Here is a 23,166-nt window from a genome sequence, read left to right as displayed (position 1 = left end):
ACTATCGTTTTGGGCACTTTTTAGGCTTTCTACAGACTGCCGCCGCAAAAATGCTTGGGTCTCCCATAGGGACATTGGGTTCATTGCTCAGGTCCGGCAACCGAGTATCACGGCGAGCTCGGGCCGAGCTTCGAGCACCCGAGCATTTCAGTGTCGCTCAACACTAGTCCCTTTCTGATATTTAGTTCTGTGTGCAGTTTCTGTGTTACACCCAGACAGATGAACCGCTGTATACTCACATGTATCAGATTCCTGAATGTTTGGAAACTTTTCTAGTTTTTTTTTTTATCACAAAACATGGAGATGCTGGGGATTGAACCCAGGGACTCATACATGCAAAGCATGCGCTCTACCACTGAGCTACATCCCCTGTATGGACACCCAGGGATTTGTTCTCATCTACAAGAGTCACTAATCTATGACTATCTACTAATAGATTTTCTCTATTATTTTTTCTCTTTTATAATCATGCAGCATAAATAACATCATATTCTCATAGTCTGGACTATTAGGGACAAGACAAAACTATTTTTCTTTAATTTTTTATTATTTGTTTATATTTAAAATATGGGGAAAAAAGGAGGCGATTTTATTTTTTACATCTTTTTTTGAACAGATTAAAAAAAAATGCAATTCTCCTTTTCCCATATTTTAAAGAGATTGTTCCCTACTGGATGGCGCTTTTCGATTGTCCCAATCAAATAAAAAGAAAGCAAAGAGCACTTACCTCCCAGATACGCACCATGACAAGCACTGCACCCCATGATGATCTCCTGACATTGCTTATGTCTGATGATTGGTTGCAGGCCATCAGCGGCGGTAGAAAGGCGGCATCACCTGCAGGAGAGATTACACTCTTGTGTCAGTGTGAGCGGGCTGTCGTCGAGAGCAGTCACATTAGTGACTGCCGATGTGACTGCTCTCCAAGTCATCCGGACTGTCATGGGACAGTATGGATTATATTCACGGCGGACAGGTGAGTATTATGGTGGTTTACTATTTTTTGTAGTTTACTGGTGACAAGGGCATCAGGGATTAGGTGTTAAGGTGAGCATTATGGTGTTTTTTAATTTTTTCTCTTTTACCGGGGACAAGGACTTCGGTGGATTAGACATTAAGGTGAGTATAATACTTTTTTATTTTTATTTCAATAAAAGAGTGTTTGTCTTTATTTAAAATAAAGGACTTTATTCTGGGTGTTTTTTTTTACAATCTGACTATTGGGTTAGTAATAGGGCGTCTTATAGATGCCTCTCCATTACTAACTTGTGGACTTGATATTAGCGGTCATAAAACAGCTGACGTCAACCCCACAATCATTAACCCACTTGTCATCGCATCAGGGCAAGTGGGAAAATCGGAGGCTAAGCATCAGATTTGGCACATTTTATTGATGTACGATTTCTGGGGCGGCTGAGAGCTGATGTTTTTAGTCTAGGAGGGGGCCAATAACCATGGCCACTTCCTAAGCTATTAATATCAGCCCGCAGCTGTCTGTTTAGCCTTTGATGGTTAGTGAATATAGGGGGACCCCACATCAATTTTTGTTTGGGGTCTCCCCTTTAATAATCAATAAAGGCTAAGCAAACAGCTGTGCGCTGATATTAATAGCCTGGGAACCTTAATGGGTATTGACCTGTTCCCAGAATATTAATATCAGCCACCAGCCGTTGACTTTCCCTTTGCTGATTATGAAAATGACGAGGGACCCCACTTATTTTTTTTTTATTAACAAGCACAGTAAAATAGACACCTAAGGTAACCTTAGTTCGCAGCCTCTAGGTGTTCCAGCAGCTGGAAACTCCCAAAACCTAAAATGTCCCTCAAAGTTTCCCATGAGATTTCTGGGCCTTGCAGCTGCCGGGAGACCCGTTGGCTTTGAACTCTACAAGGTTACTGGAGTTCAAGCCACCAGGTCTGACAGTAGCTCTAATGTGGGACTTTTGAATGCCGGAGTGCCGGACAGGCACCGGGAGCTGAATGCAGCTCACATCATTGTTGCCTGAGATCAGCGCCGAGCAAGAGACAATGATGGAAATTGTAGTCAGCACCCCCAGGGTACATTATGTGTAAAATAAAGAATTAAATTTAAAAAAACAGAGTGGGCTCTGGCCAAATTTTCATAACCAGCAGAGGGAAAGCCGTGTGCTGGGGGCTGATATTACTAGCCAGGGAAAGGGGCCATTAGCCCAAAATGTTCCCTGGTTATCAATAACAGCTATCAAAAGACTGACCGTCACTTCCAAAACAGAAAACTGGTCTGTACAGGTGCTTACTAAGGGTAGCCATCTCTATATATAACTAACAAATAAAGTAGCACTCTGTAGCGCTATAGCATGCAAACATGAAATATATGAAATTTGAATAGCATTACTGCTCTAGAAAATAGAAATAAATGAGAATTCTTAGCGCATAAATTGGCCAATTCATGTGTATCCGACAGCCACGGTAAGGCGACTCTCGTCACCTGGAACCTACCTGGTGTGAATCCAATCTTATACTTAAATCTACATGTATACGGGAGGGTAAGATCCTGCTATAATTAAAACCTCCTGAGGCTTAGGGATGGAGTGATCAGTCAGAAATCCTACAAATATATGTATATGTATGTAAATGTATACAAATATCAAAAGACTGACCCTCACTCCTCACTTCCAAAACAGAAAACCGGTGTGTACAGGTGCTTACTAAGAGTAGCCATCTCCATATATAACCAACAAATAAAGTAGCACTCTGTAGCGCTATAATATGCAAACATACTATTGTTATAGTTACTATTGTTATACTTTAGGAGGGCAATTTCACCATCTCCTTCTGCTACATCTACACCTTGCTGGTGATCCACTGACCAGCCCACCCGAGGTGTCCACAGGGAATCTGCCAGGTAGGAAGATTACCAGTCCAGGTCCTGTTCTAATAGATAGTTTTGTGGATTTGGGGTAACTGAGTGATAGGGACACATTATTATAGGGGCACGTGACACCCACATAAAATCCGTGTATATCTTGTAGGATGGCCCTGGTGGTACAGAAAAGTAAAAACACTGATGACTTTTTTTTTAGAGGCATTTGTATACTTTACCTTCTATTATTATTTATTCTATTTTCACTCATTTATATAACCTGATCATTTCCCTGACAGGTCGGTGAGTTGTTTATTGTTTAGCAATAATGTATCACCCACAACTATAAATGATAAAGAATAACATTCCATTCTTATCATTTACAGCAGAGGATAATTTACACCATATATAACATGTGTATAATATCTACCAAAGCGAAAAAACGACTATTCTACAAACATGGAGAAAACTGATTTTTCTATCTTTTCCAACACAGATTTATATAGATTTATATTCTATTAATCAGATGGGATATTTCTGTTCCACATTCTCTGCCTCATTCACCAGTTGGCAGCAAACATGGCGGCCTGGCTGCTCTGATGTCACAATGCTCAGGATTAGGGGGTCACTCAGTTATGATGTCATAATGACATCATGGAATGTCCTGAGGGTATATAATCTCTGAGCACTGTGACCTCAGCGCCATTTCTTGAGTTGATGCTTTTGCTGAGACTTCACTTTGGTTGTGGAAGAGCAAACTAGTTTGTGTTACACATCTGGTGATTACTTCCATTTATTCTTCTTGATCTTTGATCAGAGCACAATAACACCGGTGCCACCGGAGAGCTTAGTTCTCCAATATTCTATCAGCCAGCTCCAGGTACCTAAGTCATGAGCGCCCGGGAGCTGCGCCAGCTGATTGCTGACAATGAGGCATGGCTGCGCCGACCAGAAAATCAAGGTAAGTGAAATATTTGGGGGAGATCCACAATATTCCCACACTATAGGGCTTTCCTGGGAGGAGATATCCCTGGGGTATGAGGGGACACATTTCAGGACAGACAGTGCAGGTTAACTAAGGCCAAAATAAAGTCAATTCTTTCTAGGGTTCCCCTCGCCCTAAACACCACGGCAGTAGAAGGACCCATCACTATAGCCCAAAAGTGTTTGCTAAAATTGGAAATAATTCTGATAAATTCTTATTTGTTTATAGGTCAGGCCATAATTGTCCATGGACGGAGGAGGTCTCCTCCAAGAGATCAGGAAAGACCTTCTACCAGTGATGGAAGGAGGTCTCCTCCAAGAGATCAGGAAAGACCTTCTACCAGTGATGGACGTCAGAGAGACAGCAATGCTGTCACTGAGAGGAGAGGGAGACGGGCCAGAGATCCTCCACGGCGTAGAGGACAGGAAGAGAGCAGGGATAGAAGCCGCTCTCCTCTAAGACCAGCCCCTGCAGAGCCCTCCGGAGAGAGCAGCAGGGATGGCGGCCGTCCCCTCCCACCCATTCAACTGGAAGAAGTGGGTGTGATGACACCACCACTGCCACAGGTGGAGCCACCTGCACAAAACCTACCTGTGCAGGAGAGACCTTCTACCAGTGATGGACTGTCTCCTCCAAGAGACGAGGAAAGACCTTCTACCAGTGATGGACGTCAGAGCGACAGCAATGCTGTGGAGCCACCTGCACAAAACCTACCTGTGCGGCAGAGGCGGCAGCATTGGGTTCGCAGGAGAGCACTGCTAATTGCAAATCTCCCAACAAGGGATGTAACCGCACAGGAGGAGGCCGAGTCATGTATCATCTGTATGACCGAATATGAGATCGGAGAGCAGGTCACGGTCCTTCCATGTGACCACACCTTCCATCAGGGATGTATTACTAGATGGCTCCGCTCCAAACCTCTGTGCCCCCTGTGCCGTAACCACTGCTTCCATTGAAGCACCATGTTCATGGTGCAGACAGTGGTGGAGAACATACTGACCCCAGCCCAGGTAAGGGAGCAATGCATACATTAACACTACATTCATTACAAAACTGTAAAAAATATCACCTGTAACTTCCTGCTGTTCTGATCTCTCTTTAGTTTACCATCAGCTTTGGTCAACATCTTACCAAGCATGAAGGGCCATGAACACCCCAAAATCACCAGATGGTAAGTCACCTCTCATTCCCGCTGCCCCATGATATCTATATCACATGTGACATATAAGTAATTGTTCTTTTCTCCTTTTCATAGAAGGATGATCCAAGTCTGGAGAACATTGAGGAATTAGATCAGAATGACTTGTCCTTCATGTAAGTAGATATTAGAATTTGCTTTTTTATATTTTCCAGCTGATTATTAACTTTTTACTGGGAATCTATTGATGAGATGTAATAATTTGGCGTCTTCTCTTTACAGAAATCTGCAGAAGTTACAGATCATTTCCATAATGATCCACAGATCCCTCATCTGCTTCATAGAGACCCTGATTCCATCATGTGCAGAGATGCTGATAACAGCTGCAGCCCCAGACTGTGATATCCTCATATATTCCATTATTTGTCCAAATATTCCTAAAAATAAATAATATTTACCATCTCTATGTCTGGTTGTGACTTCACTATATAGAATGTTGTTACGTAACATTAGCAGCACATAATGATAAGTGAGGGAGGGATTTACCATTAGTTGGTATAGGGGTAGTGGCAACAGTTAAAGGGGATGTCCAGCACTCTTATATTGATGGCTTACCCTTAGGATAGGCGACCAATATCAGATTAATGGGGACGTGACCCCCGGCACGCGTGATCAGCTGTTCTTGGTGCCGGTTGGATGTGATTATTTGCAGACTGGAACAGCACAGCACCGACAACAGCATAGTGGCCACAGCGGGTACTGCAGATCCACTCTATTCATATGAATAGGGTCAGCTGTGCAGTACCTGGAAGTGGCCACTATACAGCTGGCAGAGCAGTACAGCACGGGCGCTGGCACCGCGTCCCACATTGCTTTAAACTGCTCGCGATACTCATCTCTCCACGTTCCTCCGCAGTTCGGTGTCTTCCGACTCTGGAGCATTATATGGGGCCCATACTGTATGGAGCATTATATGGGGCCCATACTGGATGAAGAATTATATGGGGCTCATACTGTATGGAGCAATATATGGGGCCCATACGGTATGGATCATTACATGGGGCCCATACTGCATGGAGAATTATATGGGGGCCATTATTCTGTATGGAGCATTATATAGGGTCCATTATTTTGTTTGGAACATTATATGGGGCCCATTATTCTGTATGGAGCATGATATGGGGTCCATTAGTCTGTATGGAGCATTATATGGGGCCCATTATTCTGTATGGAGCATTATATGGGGTCCATTATTCTGTATGGAGCATGATATGGGGTCCATTATTCTGTATGGAGCATTATAATGAGCCCATTATTCTGTATGGAGCATTATATGGGGTCCATTATCCTGTATGGAGCATTATATGGGCCCATTATTCTGTATGGAGCATTATATCGGGTCCATTATTCTGTATGGAGCATGATATGGGGTCCATTATTCTGTATGGAGCATTATAATGAGCCCATTATTCTGTATGGAGCATTATATGGGGTCCATTATCCTGTATGGAGCATTATATGGGGCCCATTATTCTGTATGGAGCATTATATGGGGTCCATTATTCTGTATGGAGCATTATATGGGGCCCATTATTCTGTATGGAGCATTATATTGGGTCCATATAATGGTAGGTGGTAGGTAGTGTATGCTTCATCATCAGATCCTTATCACCCTATCAGATCCCGCTGGAGGTGAGGATATAAGTTAATTGACAGTTAAACAGTGACAGGTTGGGTGATTCTCTGCACTTCATAGGTAGTACAGTGTAGTATGGGTGGTATCGCATGTTCGAGTCCCTCATGCTTGGGGTGGGATGTGATGTCTCTGTGTGACAGGCGACAACGGCTCATGTAATACTATTTTTACATTTTTTATAACTTTCTTTGTTGGGATGGACGGGCGTAGATCATACGTGCCTTGTGTCTACAAGTCTGCCCCCTGGTGTCTGTAAGTTACTTTACATAAAATCCTCCAAATTAAAGGGGTTTTAAACTAGTATTTAAAAATGAATCCATGGTTGTCCAACAATATAAAGGAGCAGATACTTATCTTCCATATTCCTTCCGGTCTCATCTCTTCGTTTTCTGATTGGGGATGTCACGTGACCACTGCAGTCAATCAATGGTAACATTTTACCCACGCCAGAACAGAAAATGAGGTGACCGGCAGGAAACACAGACAGTGGTGCAGCACAATCGTGAAGGCAATTATTATTATTATGGGTTTTTTTTAGATACCACCATGGTTTTTTTAAAGAAAACCCCTTTAAGAACATGTTTGGATGACATTTCTCACTAATCTTCTGTTACATCCAGAGAGATGAAGTTCTGCACATTTATCAGTTCCCGGAATATTTGGAAGCTTTTCCAGCTATTTATCACAATATACGGAGATGTCGGGGACTGAAGCCAAGGACTCATACATGCAAAGCATGCGCTCTACCACTGAGCTGCATCCCCTGTATAGCCTGTATGGGCAAATTCAGGGACATAGAGCGCTGCAGCCAATCACTGGGCACTTCCCCTTTAATAAATTTACTTACAGCTGCCTTTTGCCACCACAAGAAATGCTCCTCATTTGGGAACTGGAGAATTTTTCTCTTATAATTTTCACCACTTTTGTGCCATAAATTATGATTAATTTGTCAGCGGCGCGCGGCTACGCCCCATCCTGGCTAAGCTTAACCTGGTTTTTACAAAGTTGGCGGAGTTGGTCGGCACCAATCAAAACCACAAAAAGCCGAAGAATCTCAGGAGCAAAATGAATGAACCGGGGAACATGTTTTATCAGATACAGGAATACAGTGGAAACATTATACCGGCAGTATTGTATGGTACTGTGGGGTTGGTACTAATATGGGGGGGGGTTATAAATGTTACTATTTGGGATTATTATAGGTTGAAAACATTAAAAATTAGTAATGTCAGTGCACAACGAATACCGCCATATAGAGCCTATATAATGCTACCATAAAATGTCCACATAATACTACTACATGGCACCTACATAATACCGCCATACAGAGCCTATATAATACTGCAATACAGAGCTCACATAATATTGCCATAAAGTGTCTATATAATACTACTATATAGCACCCACATAATACTACTATACAGAGCTCACATAATACTACAATACAGAGCCCACATAATATTGCCATAAAAAGTGTCTATATAATACTACTATATAGCAACCACATAATACTACCATACAGAGCTCACATATTTATTACCATAAAGTGTCTATATAATACTACTATATAGCACCCACATAATACCATACAGAGCTCACATAATACTACAATACAGAGCCCACATATTTATTGCCATAAAGTGTCTATATAATACTACTGTATAGAACCCACATAATACTACAATACAGAGCTCACATAATACAATACAGAGCTCACATAATACTACAATACAAATCCCACATAATACTACAATGCAAACTCACATAATACTACAATACAGAGCCCACATAATATTGCAATAAAGTGTCTATATAATACTACTATATAGCACCCACATAATACTACCATACAGAGCTCACATAATACTACAATACAAAGCACACATAATGCTACAATACAAAGCTCGCATAATACTACAATACAAAGCCCGCATAAAACTACAATACAAAGCTCACATAATACTACAATACAAAGCCAGCATAATACTACAACACAAAACCTCATAATACTACAATACAAAGCTCACATAATACTGCAATACAGAGCCCGCATAATACTACAATACAAAGGTCACTTAATACTACAATACAAAGCTCACATAAAACTACAATACAAAGCTCACATAATACTACAATACAAAGCTCACTTAATACTATAATACAAAGCTCACATAATACTACAATACAAAGCCCGTATAATACTACAATACAAAGAAAGCATAATACTACAATACAAAGCTCACTTAATACTACAATACAAAGCTTACATAATACTACAATACAAAGCTCACATAATACTACAATACAAAGCTCACTTAATACTACAATACAAAGCTCACATAATACTACAATACAAAGCTCACATAATACTACAATACAAAGCTCACTTAATACTACAATACAAATCTCACATAATACTACAATACAAAACCCGCATATAACTACAATACAAAGCCCGTATAATACTACAATACAAAGCTCACATAATACTACAATACAAAGCTCACATAATACTAAAATAGAAAGCCAGCATAATACTGCAATACAGAGCCCACATAATACTGCAATACAGAGCCAGCATAATACTACAATACAAAGCTCACTTAATACTACAATACAAAGCCCACATAACACTGCAATACAAAGCTCACATAATACTACAATGCAAAACTCACTTAATACTACAATACAAAGCTCACATAATGCTACAATACAAAGCTCACTTAATACTACAATACAAAGCTCACATAATACTACAATACAAAGCTCACATAATACTACAATAAAAAGCCTGCATAATACTACAATACAAAGCCCACATAATGCTACAATACAAAGCTCAAATAATGCTACAATACAAAGCTCACATAATACTACAATACAGAGCCCACATAATACTAGAATACAGAGCCCATATAATACTACAATAAAAAGCCCGCATAATACTACAATACAAAGCACACATAATACTACCATACATAGCTCACATAATACTACAATACTAAGCTCACATGATACTACAATAGAAGGCCCACATAATAGTACAATACAAAGCCCACATAATGCTACAATACAAAGCTTACTTAATACTACAATACAAATCTCACATAATACTACAATACAAAGCTCACATAATACTATAATACAAAGCTCACATAATACTACAATACAAAACCCGCATAATACTACAATACAAAGCCCGTATAATACTACAATACAGAGCCCACATAATACTACAATACAAAGCTCACATAATACTATAATACAAAGCTCACATAATGCTACAATACAAAGCTCACATAATACTAAAATACAGAGCCCATATAATACTACAATACAAAGCTCACATAATACTACAATACAAAGCACACACAATACAGCAATACAAAGCTCGCATAATACTACAATACAGAGCCAGCATAATACTACACTAAGATGACACATAATACTACCCTACATCACCCACATGATATTACACTAGAGCACCCACATAATACTACAATACAAAGCCCACATAATACTACCATACAAAGCTCACATAATACTACAATACAAAGCTCACATAATACTACAATACAAAGCTCACATAATACTACAATAAGAACACACATAATACTACCCTACATCACCCACATAATACTACACTAGAGCACCCACATAATACTACAATAAAAAGCCCACATAATACTACAATACAGAGCCCACATAATACTACAATACAAAGCTCACATAATACTACCATACAAAGCTCACATAATACTACAATATAAAGCTCACATAATACTACAATAAAAAGCCAATATAATACTACAATACAAAGCTCACATAATACTACAATACAAAGCTCACATAATACTACAATACAAAGCCCACATAATACTACAATAAGAGCACACATAATACTACCCTACATCACCCACATAATACTACACTAGAGCACCCACATAATACTACAATACAAAGCCCACATAATACTACAATACAAAGCTCACATAATACTACAATACAAAGCTCACATAATACTACAATAGAAAGCTCACATAATGCTACAATACAAAGCTCACATAATTCTAAAATACTGAGCCCATATAATACTACAATACAAAGCTCACATAATACTACAATACAAAGCACACACAATACAACAATACAAAGCTCGCATAATACTACAATACCTAGCCAGCATAATACTACAATAAGAGGACACATAATACTACCCTACATCACCCACATAATATTACACTCGAGCACCCACATAATACTACAATACAAAGCCCACATAATACTACCATACAAAGCTCACATAATACTACAATACAAAGCTCACATAATACTACAATACAAAGCTCACATAATACTACAATAAGAACACACATAATACTACCCTACATCACCCACATAATACTACACTAGAGCACCCACATAATACTACAATACAAAGCTCACATAATACTACAATAAAAAACCCACATAATACTACAATACAAAGTTAACATAATACTACAATAAAAAGCCCACATAATACTACAATACAGAGCCCACATAATACTACAATGCAAAGCTCACATGATACTACAATACAAAGCTCACATAATACTACAATACCAAGGTCACATAATACTGCAATACAATGCCCACATAATACTACAATATCAAGCTCACATAATACTACAAAACCAAGCTCACATAATACTACAATTCAAAGCTTACATAATATTACAATATCAAGCTCACTTAATACTACAATACAAAGCTCACATAATTCTATAATACAAAGCTAGCATAATACTACAATACAAAGTCCACATAATACTAAAATACAAAGCTCACTTAATGCTATAATTAGTGTTGAGCATTCCGATACTGAAATATCGGGTATCGCCTGATATTCGCGGTATCGGAATTCCGATACTTAATTCCGATACTTTTACAATATCGAATACCGGAATCGGAAGTTCCCATAATGCCTGCGCTCTGCAGTGTCTCGGAAGGATGACAAGCTGGATGGCAGCGCTCAGCTGAGATCCAGCCTGTCATCAGAATGCCATCCCAGAATTCTCCTGATTGTTTAAAAGCCGGCGCGCGGTAAAAAGCCGCCGGCTTTTAAACAATCACATGGCCCCATACTGCTTCCCCGCAGCCTCCCACCCCGATCCTACGCTCCCCTCGCCACCTCCCATCCTGATCGTAAGTTAGGACCGGGGCGGGGAGCGCAGCACAAAGGAGCGGGGAGCGAAGGACCCGGGCGGGGAAGCCGGCAGTGAAAAGACTTCACCACCGGCTTTCCCGTTCTGTGCTGCGCTTTCCCGCCGGTTATTTCAAATGAACAGCTGAGGTATCAGGTGATGCCGATCAGCTGTTCATTTGAAGTCGCCGCGGTGCCCTCAGAGGGTTCATGTGAGTTCATGCTTCACTGCATTGCATGAACTCGCATGAACTTTCCCACGGCCGCACAGGTCAGCTTCACCTCCCAGACCATCAGCCCGTCATGATTGGTGTGTGCGGGTGTCTGTGCGATGTCTGCGGGTGTGCGGGTGTGCGCGGTGTCTGTGCGATGTCTGCGAGTGTGTGCGGGTGTGCGCGGTGTCTGTGCGATGTCTGGGGGTGTGTGCGGGTGTGCGCGGTGTCTGTGCGATGTCTGGGGGTGTGTGCGTGCAGGCAGACATAGGCCGATGTGACACTACTACTCCCATCGGCCTATGTCTGTCCCCCGTCCACTCGTGCCAGCAGGATCAGCTCGATGGGAGCAGTAGTTCCCATCAGCCTGATCCTGCTATATAAATTGCCCTACTGTGTCCCCAATAAATGTTAAATACATGTCATTGGTGGCCAGTGGTTACCTACAATAAATTAGTTTATACATTACCTGTCCCCGCCGATCGGCACCTAAAATAAAGTAAAAAGTAAAAAACTACACCTATACGCACCTAGACACCTAATTCCCCGAAGCCATCGATCTCCTGTAATAAAATATAAAATAATAAACCACAACCTTATCCTTACCCCTCCGTAGTAGTCCACGAGTGTCCCACGAAGATCTCCAGTTCAGAGCAGCCACATAGAATGTGACCGCTCTGAACCGCTGCCGCCGCTAGAATGATGGGGCCGTAAAGCAGCCCCGTCATTGCATAAGCGGGTTCGCCGGAGTTCAGGCAGCGCTGCTCCGGTAAGCTGCTTTACGGCCCCGCTGTACCGGGAGAAATTCCCACGGCACAGCAGTGCCGTAAAGGAGGTCTCCGGAGCTACGCTGACTGAATGCACTCCGGTGACCTCAGTCAGGGGCTCCCGCTGCCGGGAGCGGACGTGTTCCCGGCAGCGTGAGCTTACAGCAGCCATGCGCAGCTGTCACCATCTCCAGATGTGACAGCTGTGCATGGGAGATCAGCGCAGGAACGTGGACAGGTAACTATTTTTTTTAGTAAACTAAGAATTAAACAAAATGGTGTGTTTTATTTCAAATAAATAATTTTTTTCTGGGTGTAGTGTGTGTTTTTTCTTTTTAACACTTTGTAGGTTAGTAATGGGGGTGTCTTATAGACGCCCATCATTACTAACCTGGGCTTCATGGCAGTTGGCGCATCCTATGGTGCGCCATTTCTGGGGCGGCTGACGGCTGGTGTTTCTAGCCTGGGAGGGGGCCAATATTCATGGCACCCTTCCTGGGCTATTAATATCAGCCCCCCGCTGTCTGCCTAGCCTTTGCTAGCTATTAAAATAGGGGGGACCCTACGTCATTTTTTTTGGGAGGTCCCCCATTTTAATAGCTAGTAAAGGCTATGTATTCAGCTGGGGGCTGATATTAGTAGCCTGGGAAGCTCCGTGGGTATTACCCCCTTCCCAGGCTTCAAACATCTGCCCCAGCCGTCTGCTTAACCTCCGCTAGAGACTAAAATTAAGGGGAACCCCACGCCAATTTTTTTTTAAATAAATCCTTTATTTTAACATTAAATGACAAGTACAGTAACCAACACTGTCACTGTACTTCATATATATATGTGACTGACATGTTTCTATCTATCTAATCTATTTGTGAAGCTCTATTCTGTCTGTTATAAATTGTCGGGTACAGATGCTGAATTGCCGGCCGGCTTTTTTAAAGAGACGGTCCATGAAAACACTATTATTTTTTTTAAGAAATCCTTTACACTAAATGACAAGTACAGTAAGCAACACTGTCACTGTACTTCATATATATGTGACTGACATGTTTCTATCGATCTAATCTATGTGTGAAGCTCTATTCTTTCTGTTGTAAATTGTCGGGTAACGGTGTATGCGCTGATGAATTGCCGGCTTTTCGCAGAATACATTCTACATTATTCTTAGTTGTTTTACTTCATGTAGAATTAACCTACAAGGAAAGAAAGGGTTTATTTTCATTCCGATATTAGTGTCCCATTGACTTGCATTGGTTTCCGGTATCGGAATCGGCGATATCCGATACTTTTTGAGTATCGGTCCGATCCAATCCGATACGATATTTCCTGATATCGGAAGGTATCGCTCAACACTAGCTATAATACAAAGCTCACATAATACTACAATACAAAGGCCGCATAATACTACAATACAAAGAAAGCATAATACTACAATACAAAGCTCACTTAATACTACAATACAAAGCTCACATAATACTACAATACAAAGCTCACATAATGCTACAATACAGAGCCCAGATAATAATACAATACAGAGCCCATATAATACTACAATACAAAGCCTGCATAATCCTACAACATAGAGCTCACATAATACTACAATACAAAGCTCACATAATACTACAATACAAAGCTCACATAATACTACAATACAAAGCTCACATAATGCTGCAATACAAAGCTCACATAATACTACAATACATAGCCCACATAATCCTACAATACCGAGCCCATATAATACTACAATACCAAGCCCGCATAATACTACAACTTCGAGCCCGCATAATACCACAATACAAAGCTCACATAATACTACAATACAAAGCCCACATAATACTACAATAAGAGCACACATAATACTGTCCTACATCACCCACATAATACTACACTAGAGCACCCACATAATACTACAATACAAAGCTCACATAATGCTACAATGCAAAGCTCACATAATACTACAATACAGAGCCCACATAATACTACAATACAGAGCCCATATAATACTACAATACAAAGCCCGCATAATACTACAACATAGAGCCCACATAATACTACAATACAAAGCTCACATAATACTACAACAGAAAGCCCACATAATACTACAATAAGAGCACACATAATACTACCCTACATCACCCACATAATACTACACTAGAGCACCCACATAATACTACAATACAAAGCCCACATAATGCTACAATACAAAGCTCACATAATACTACAATACAAAGCTCACATAATACTACAATAAAAAGCCTACATAATACTACAATACAAAGCTCAAATAATACTACAATAAAAAGCCCACATAATACTACAATATCAAGCTCACATAATACTACAATACCATGCTCACATAATACTACAATACAAAGCCCAAATAATACTACAATACAAAGCAATCATAATACTACAATACAAAGCTCACTTAATACTACAATACAAAGCTCACATAATACTAAAATACAAAGCTCACATAATACTACAATACAAACCTCACTTAATACTACAATATGAAGCTCACATAATACTACAAAACAAAGCCAGCATAATACTACAAAACAAAGTCCACATAATACTAAAATACAAAGCTCACTTAATACTATAATAAAAAAGCTCACATAATACTACAATACAAAGCCCGCATAGTACTACAATACAAAGCTCACATAATACTACAATACAAAGCTCACTTAATACTACAATACAAAGCTCACATAATACTACAATACAAAGCTCACTTAATACTACAATACAAAGCCCACATAATACTACAATACAATGCTCACTTAATACTACAATACAAAGCTCACATAATACTACAATACAAAGCTCACATAATGCTACAATACAAAGCTCACATAATATTACAATACAAAGCCCATATAAAACTACAATACAAAGCTCACTTAATACTACAATATAAAGCTCACATAATACTACAAAACAAAGCTCACATAATACTATAATACAGAGCCCACATAATACTACAATACAAAGCTCACATAATACTACAATACAAAGCTCATACAATACTATAATAAAGAGCCCACATAATACTACAGTACAGAGCCCACATAATACTACAATACAGAGCCCACATAATACTACAATACAAAGCTCACATAATACTACAATACAAAGCTCACATAATACTACAATATAAAGCACACATAATACTGTGAAGGTTTCACCAATTTAAGATACAATAGGTAACTGCTCTCCTCCAAATTAAAGATGTCCGAGTGCATGCAGAGAAGCTAATTAACCAAATCTGCTAATCTGGTTGAAAAACTTCACTCAGAGACAGAACCACACAAAATGGCATACTTTATTACGTAGACATGGGGTTATATAGTATTCTCCTTCTAGGTGGGATTAGTAAAATTGGCACACTGCAATTTGCTCATTCATGTATCTCTTGGCCTTAGTAACTCCTTAGGAATTCCGATGGGAGGGGCGAGTTCGTCTCTCAGCGCCATCTTTGCCAGCTCGACATGAATCTCTCTGTTATCAGCCGTGCACATGCATACGTCATTCCCAGGAAATCATTTAGTTGTTCGTATCTACAAAAAGAATAGAATCTATTAGTTATATATTCATTAACTATTAACATAATCCATGTGCATATACACATTTGCATACATACTGTACATACACATAGATTATTCCATCATCTCTATATTGATTCACACTGATTAGGTAATCTATTAAAAGAAACTAATTGATTTTCTATAATATATATTTTACCTTGACAGACCCCCCTAAAATCAATTATTTGCTTTTAATATCCATATGCTAAAAATCAGAGGGGGAGAAGAATTGACCATATGTTAAGGCTATTCTGGAACCCTACGATGTGACGGGCGCCCCGTCCATTTTAGACGGACCCACTGACGTTCCTAAATCTAACTCATACGAAGACCTACAGGAAAGGGATGGAGACCCTAAAAGATCTAGTGACTGGGTAATCGAGGGCCACCCCTAACACAGAAATATGGATATTAACTTTACAAACTCATTTACTTCCGGTAATCTCTCTGGTACAACACTTTTGTTCTAAGGAGAACTGTTTGTTCATAGATTTTGAGAGCCTTAGTAACTTTCCCTGTGGGGCCGATATTTTCTGGGATATACATACAACAATGCTCATCTATCATTTTGCATACCCCTCCTTCTCTGCAAGTAACATATCCAGAGCTATTCTGTTTTGGAAGGCCATGGTAGATGTGGGTTCTAGTTGGTCAGCTATCCCGTGCAATGCATCTTTGGTGTAATTGACAAATCAATGTTGGCTATAATATATGTAATTTATCCAATCTACGTTCTTGTTAATGGTTATAATGGCTATTATGGGCTAAAATCCCGCCTTCACTTGGTCTCGGGCCTTGAATTTGTCTGGCACCCCCCTAAGCACTCTGAGAACATTAATATATATGTGTGGGTCAAAACTGCCTTTGGGGTTAACTTCTCTCTTGGCCCTGTATGTACCTGCAAACGCAGCCTTTATTTCCTCTTTGGATTCCTGGGACTCAGATATAAGGTAAATAGACATTATTGCTTTAGTTATGGCACACTCCCCAGTCCATTTGCCCTCCAGTCTAATCCTAATCTTCATGTCACCACATTCAAGGAAGTGTTGTACCAGAAAACTGGAATATCATTCTGTTTAGTAATAATTGCTTGGAATGCACGTGTTACCGTAACAAAGGCTCCCCCCCCCCAGCTACTGTCATCAGACAAAGGAACATCAGGGTTGTGGGTCTGAGACCACCTTCTTGCAATGGGATGTGTGGACCCATGATTTTCGGTCTTCGACCTTCACAGCCGTAGGTGATGTAAGCAACACTTGGTAGGGCCCTTCATATCTGGCATCCAGTGTGCCTCGCACGTGATTCTTTATCCAGACAAATTCTCCAGGCTGGATGCTGTGAGTACCTGGTTCAAGATCTGAGTCTGGAATAGAAGAGTGTTAGTTTTAACTCTTTAGCAAGTCCGACAACAAAATTCACAAGCTTATCATTCCCTGAACTAAGCTGCTCTGGGTAATATCGACCCATTCTAGGTGGCCCCCCAAACAAGATCTCATATGGTGTGAGCCCTGTGGGTTGTCTCGGGGTATTTCGGACTGAGTATAGGGCAATAGGCAGCACCTCCTGCCATGGAAGTGACAATTCTTTAATGGCTTTAAGAATTTTGTTTTTTAAAGTGCCATTCATCCTTTCAACTTTGCCGTTACTTTGAGGACGATAAGGAGTATGCAGGCCCAAATCCGCCCCAATCATCTCCAAGATTGATTTGGTAACTTCTGCAGTGAAGGTGGGTCCTTGATCACTTTCAATCACTTCTGGAATCCCGAATCTGCAGATAAGTTCTGCCAGAAGCCTTTTCACTGTAGTTCTAGCAGTCAAGTTGGCTACTGGGTATGCTTCTGTACAGCTGGAAAACATATCCACCACCACCAGAACATATTCATATCTTCCACTCTTGGGTAATTGCATATGATCAATTTGGATTCTCTGGAAAGGATACTGTGACTTTGCCAGTTTCTTCTTTGGCACATGTTCTGTTCTTCCGGGATTACAAGTGTTACAAATCTCACAGTTCCTAGTATAGTTTGTAGCAAGAACTGAGATCTCTGGTGAAATGTAGAGTTTATTGATAACTGAAATCATCTGATTCTTCCCTCTATGTACCTTTCCATGAGTCCACTGAACCACCGCAGGATACAGTGCTCTTGGCAGACATAGTCTTCTTCCCACTCTCCAGAGACACACTGAAGAAGGCTTTTGCCAAGTTGATTACTGTAAAATGCGTTGCCTCAGGGGGAATTTCACTGAGTAATGTATGTGGATTTGGCATCACAGCTCTCAGATCTTGCACCATCCTAAATTTGTCCGGTTCTCCTCTTGCAGTTTTCTTCTTCACTGGAAACAATGGAGTATTAGCAGGAGAAACACAGGGCAGTAATGCTCCTTTCTTGAGTAATTCTTGGATCTGGGCATCTACTGACGCTTCTTGGGCTGCTTTCAGTGGGTACTGTGGGAGTCTGGGAATCCGTGAACCTTCTTTCAGGAAAACTTGAACTGGTGGGACAGGTAGCCGGCCTATATCATCAGGACCTTGAGACCAGAGTTCAGGTGGTATGCAGTCAAGATAATGCTGTGGTATGGCGGTTGTTGCAAACTGGATGACACACAATGGGAGGGCATGTACCTTTGTTTGTTCCTCTAATGATAACGGAGTAGAGACATCTAGATGCTTTCCATTCTCATTATATGATATCTGAGCATTTAACTTCTGGAGTAGATCTGCTCCCAACAAATTAAGCGGGCAGGTGTCTGAAACGAGCAATCTGGCCAGCAGCTTCTGTTCTTTCCCAATAGGCAATGGAAATGTTAGTCGGGATGAGTGTGGTTTTCCATCCACTCCCACACAAGAAAGGAAATCATCAGATATAAGCGATTCATAGGGTAAATCTCTTGACCGTATTACTGATCTGGCTGCACCCGTGTCTACTAAAAAAGGTAAAGTTCTGTCCCCTACATCTATTTTGACAGTAGAAATCAGTCCAGATTTAGTGGGGACGTTTTCAACTGAGGTCAAGGTGAGCACGGGTTTGCCACTGTCCTATGGGGGGTAATTCTGGTCTTCCCCCACAAACCTGCGTGGTGGGTCCCTGTTATTTTGGTACATCTGTTGCGGTGGCTGGTCTCTGTAATTCTGCACAGGTTCTCTTGGCATTGTCTCATATTCTCTCTGTGGTGGCTGCCGTGATGGCTGTCTATACTCTTGGCGGGAGTACCGTGGATTCCCTTGGTAGCGTGAAGAATCTCTTCTTTCAAATTGCGGGTTGTAGGAGAGTGGCATCGAGCCATAGAAAGGATCCCCTCTATTCTCTGGACATTCTCTTCTGAAATAACCTGGTTGGTTGCAATGGTGACAGATTGGTTCCCTTAGTCTTAAACTCACTCCTCTGTACATTTGTTGAGGAGCCATCCATCGTGGGGGTGAGCGGTATAGTTGTTGTGGGTATCCTGGGGGATATGGCAACTGTTCTTGTTGATTATCTGCAGGTTGATATGACTCGCCCCCTGGGCCGTGGGGTACCCGGAACCAGGCCTTCTGTATGATGCTGGGGGTAGTAGTGGCAACCCGATCCCGTGGCTCAGGGTGGTCAGACCAAATGGTGGCAGTCTATTTATCAGTGTTTTGAATGTCCGACTACGCCACCCGTGGATTGCGGTCAGAGATAACCGCCGCTGCTAGGCAGACCGCTGAGGCTGGTGTTGGTGTGCAGCACAGGGGTAGGATAACACCCCACGGGATGAGTGTAGCCTCAGGGCAGTGTAGGTGGACGCTGGGGGTGATAGTGCAGGCCGCAATAGTAAGAGTTCAGAGTCCACTTCAAACAGTCCAGGGTCTTTATTGTAGGAATTATTAATGACCCAACAGTAGTACCGGTTAGGAATGGGCCTGGGTGTCTGAGAGCATATGGGCGAGCCCACTGGTCAGGGTGAGTGTGTAGGCCTACCGTTCTCTCTATGCTCTTTCTGACTATCCCCCTCTTCGTGGTGTAATAGCCCACGTCCCTGAGCTGGCCGTGTACTTCTCGCCTGTATGGCTTGTGACTCGGGCCTTGTGTACCTTTTGCTTTCTCTTTGCTGTACTGGTCCCTCTGTGTGGCGGAGCCTCCAGGCTTCTTAGGCCAAGGGACTTGAAATCCCTCGCGGGTTGGTTCTCTTCTGCTGGGCTTGATAACCCGGGCAGCCTCGGACCCCAATGTCCGGTTAGATTCGTTCTCTCAGCCAGGACCGGCTCTCGTCGCCTCTGTCCCTGGCTTGTAGTTTCTCCTCTGCCCCATGGACTCCTCAGCTGCTGCTGACCTGTCCCTTTTTTCTGAGAACCCTTCTGGACACTTCAGAAGTGGGTTCTGGTCTCTCTAACCCTGCCCCAGTTCCAGCTTTTATAGGGGCAGCCAGCTCCCCCTACTGGCCTGGGACAGGAGGTGCTGCATGCTAATGGTCCCTAACCAGGGAACCTCCCTCCTGCTCTCAGACACAGCCTTTAATATTTGTGGCATCCAGGCCTGGGGTGGCACAGATAGATTGCTAGAGCAGCAGGAGCAGGAACAGGAGTCGGTGCAGGTGCTGGAGCAGGCTCTGGAGCAGGCCTTGGAGCAGGCCTTGGTACAGCATCCAATTGTTTCTCTATAGCTTTAGCAATAAGGAGTACCTTTCGCGGGGACATGTCCACATATTCTGGTCTGGAGTCTGTAAGCTTCGCTGAGATTTTCTCTCTGAGTCCCCTAACAAATGAAGTGACTAGCAGATTTTGTTGGATCCTCTGACCTTCATCGAACCCTTGATCCTTGAACAGAGTATGGATTCTGGTGTAAAATTTTTCGACATTCTCCCCTGATTCTTGAGTACAGTCCGATACACTGGTAGATGAGTCTGTGAGCCGCTCCTTGGCCCATTGCTGTAGTTGTTGACAAAAAGCTCCTCCTGATAGGTAAGTCTCCTTGTCTGTCACTTGGCTGTCATTCAGAGCTACTTGAATTATTGGCCAGAAGGCATAATAATAATCATCATTTTTATTTTTTTAGTGCCAACATATTTCGCAGCACTTTACAATTTTAGGGGATAGGCATCTTCCGCTCTAATGCTAATGATTTCATGAAGATCTTTCCAAGTGGCTGAATAAGTTAGTTGAATTTGTCTGATTCTTCTGTAGAACGCCATAGGGTGTCTGTCTGGGTCAGGTAGTTGACTAATCACTAGATTAACTTGCCAGGGTGTGAATGCCACATATCTATTATGGTGATCTGGCACTGGAGATTCTGACTGAGAAGATGTTGAGGGAGATACTGGCAACACAGCAATAGGAGGTGGGCTTGTTTGTCTAGGAAATAGTTCATTTGGGTTATATTCTGAGGTCATCTGGCGGCTGAGTGGGTCTGATCTAGCTGGGTGAGAATTTGAGATTTATGATAATCATTGCTGATTAGTCTTATCTCCTCCAACTTATTTAGTCCTCTATACTCCCGTATAGCTTGGACTATTGCTTGGGCACAGGCTTGCATAGGAAATCCATACATTCCAGAACTTACAGCAGGAAGAGCAATAGAAGTAAGGTTCCTTGTTCCAGCATAGTTCAGAATATTGTTGATTGTAGCTCTAAAGTGTGACATACAGTGATCATGATGATCTTCATCATACACTGGACCTACTGCATGAATGATAAGCCTGCATGGTAATGTGGCACCCCAGGGGTCTGGTTCCCACAGTAATAGCAATATTACGTCTGTGAGCAGGTGGGAGGTTTCCTGGTCAGACATCCTATGCATGCCACACCTCCTGCCCAGTCCTGGGAGGGGAAGAACTTCCCCTATATAAAGCTGGGGCTGAGGCAGGGTTAGGGTGAGAAAGAGCAGAGAACACAGACAGAGACACAGTCTGGTCTGTAGTGGAGCAGCTTTAGGAACAAGAAAGATCAGGAGCTCTGTGGGAGCTGTGCTAAAAGAGATCAGGGGCTGGAAGCTGTAGAGCTCGCCCTGATTGAAGAGTTCTTACCGGACCCGGAGTCCGAGGCTGTGGGGATTAATCCTTTCCCAGCAGCAGAAACCGCCCGGCAGGGGATTTCAGGTCCTCTGGCCAAGAAACCCGAAGGCACGGTCACACGCAAGGGACCAGCACCGCGACGTGGAGCGGAAGCTACCAGAAGGCCCCGAGTCACCGGCCATACGGGTGAGCACCACACGGTACACTCAGGGACGTGGGCTACTTTTATCAGCCTCTAGCAAGGTAGCCAGAAGAGTACAATTAGTTGGGGAGGCCTACAACTCCGCCTGGCCAGGGGAGATCCCATCAGCTCACGGACTGACCAGGCCCCGATCGCTAGCCAGTACTCCGGGAGGGTCTACCTTGTCACCAGTCAAGACCCAAAACTACACCGCACCGTCTCTGAGTGGTTCCTGCTACCCCCCTTCAAACACGTCGGCTGCCCTGTGGCCATACCCCTCCCGTTGGGGGTTCTACCATCTACGCTGCACAACCTTACCACCGGCCTCAGCGGTCTGCCCTGCAGCGGCGGCTTCATAGCCACATTCAACGGGTGGCGTAGTCGAACACCGTACCATCTTCTGCTAAATACTGCCACTCAGTTTGACTCCCTGGGCACGGACCGGGTCACCGCCACGAGACTACTACCCCTATCAGATCCGGCTCCGGGTAGGCCCCCGCGTGCTCAACGCTACTCAGCACAGGCCCAGGGGCGCGTCAACTTTTGGCGTAGTCGGCAGGATTTCGTGCCCGCAACCACCGGGTACTGCGTGCCTGAAAAAGA

At 42.4% G+C, this 23,166-nt stretch overlaps 1 non-coding gene across 1 annotated transcript; it reads right to left on the bottom strand.

Moving 5' to 3' along the window:
* Positions 1-298: 298 nt before the first annotated feature.
* On the bottom strand, positions 299-370 carry TRNAA-UGC (transfer RNA alanine (anticodon UGC)). The gene has a single exon. It is a non-coding gene; the product is annotated as a tRNA-Ala (tRNA).
* Between the last annotated feature and the right edge of the window lie 22,796 nt (positions 371-23,166).

Source organism: Phyllobates terribilis, unplaced genomic scaffold, assembly GCF_046119375.1.
Source record: "Phyllobates terribilis strain yellow unplaced genomic scaffold, ASM4611937v1 Scaffold_3__8_contigs__length_932513732, whole genome shotgun sequence".
In the NCBI taxonomy this organism is placed as follows: Eukaryota; Metazoa; Chordata; class Amphibia; order Anura; family Dendrobatidae; genus Phyllobates; species Phyllobates terribilis.
Note: the sequence above shows the minus strand (reverse complement) of the source record. Positions and strands in the feature narration are given on the sequence as shown.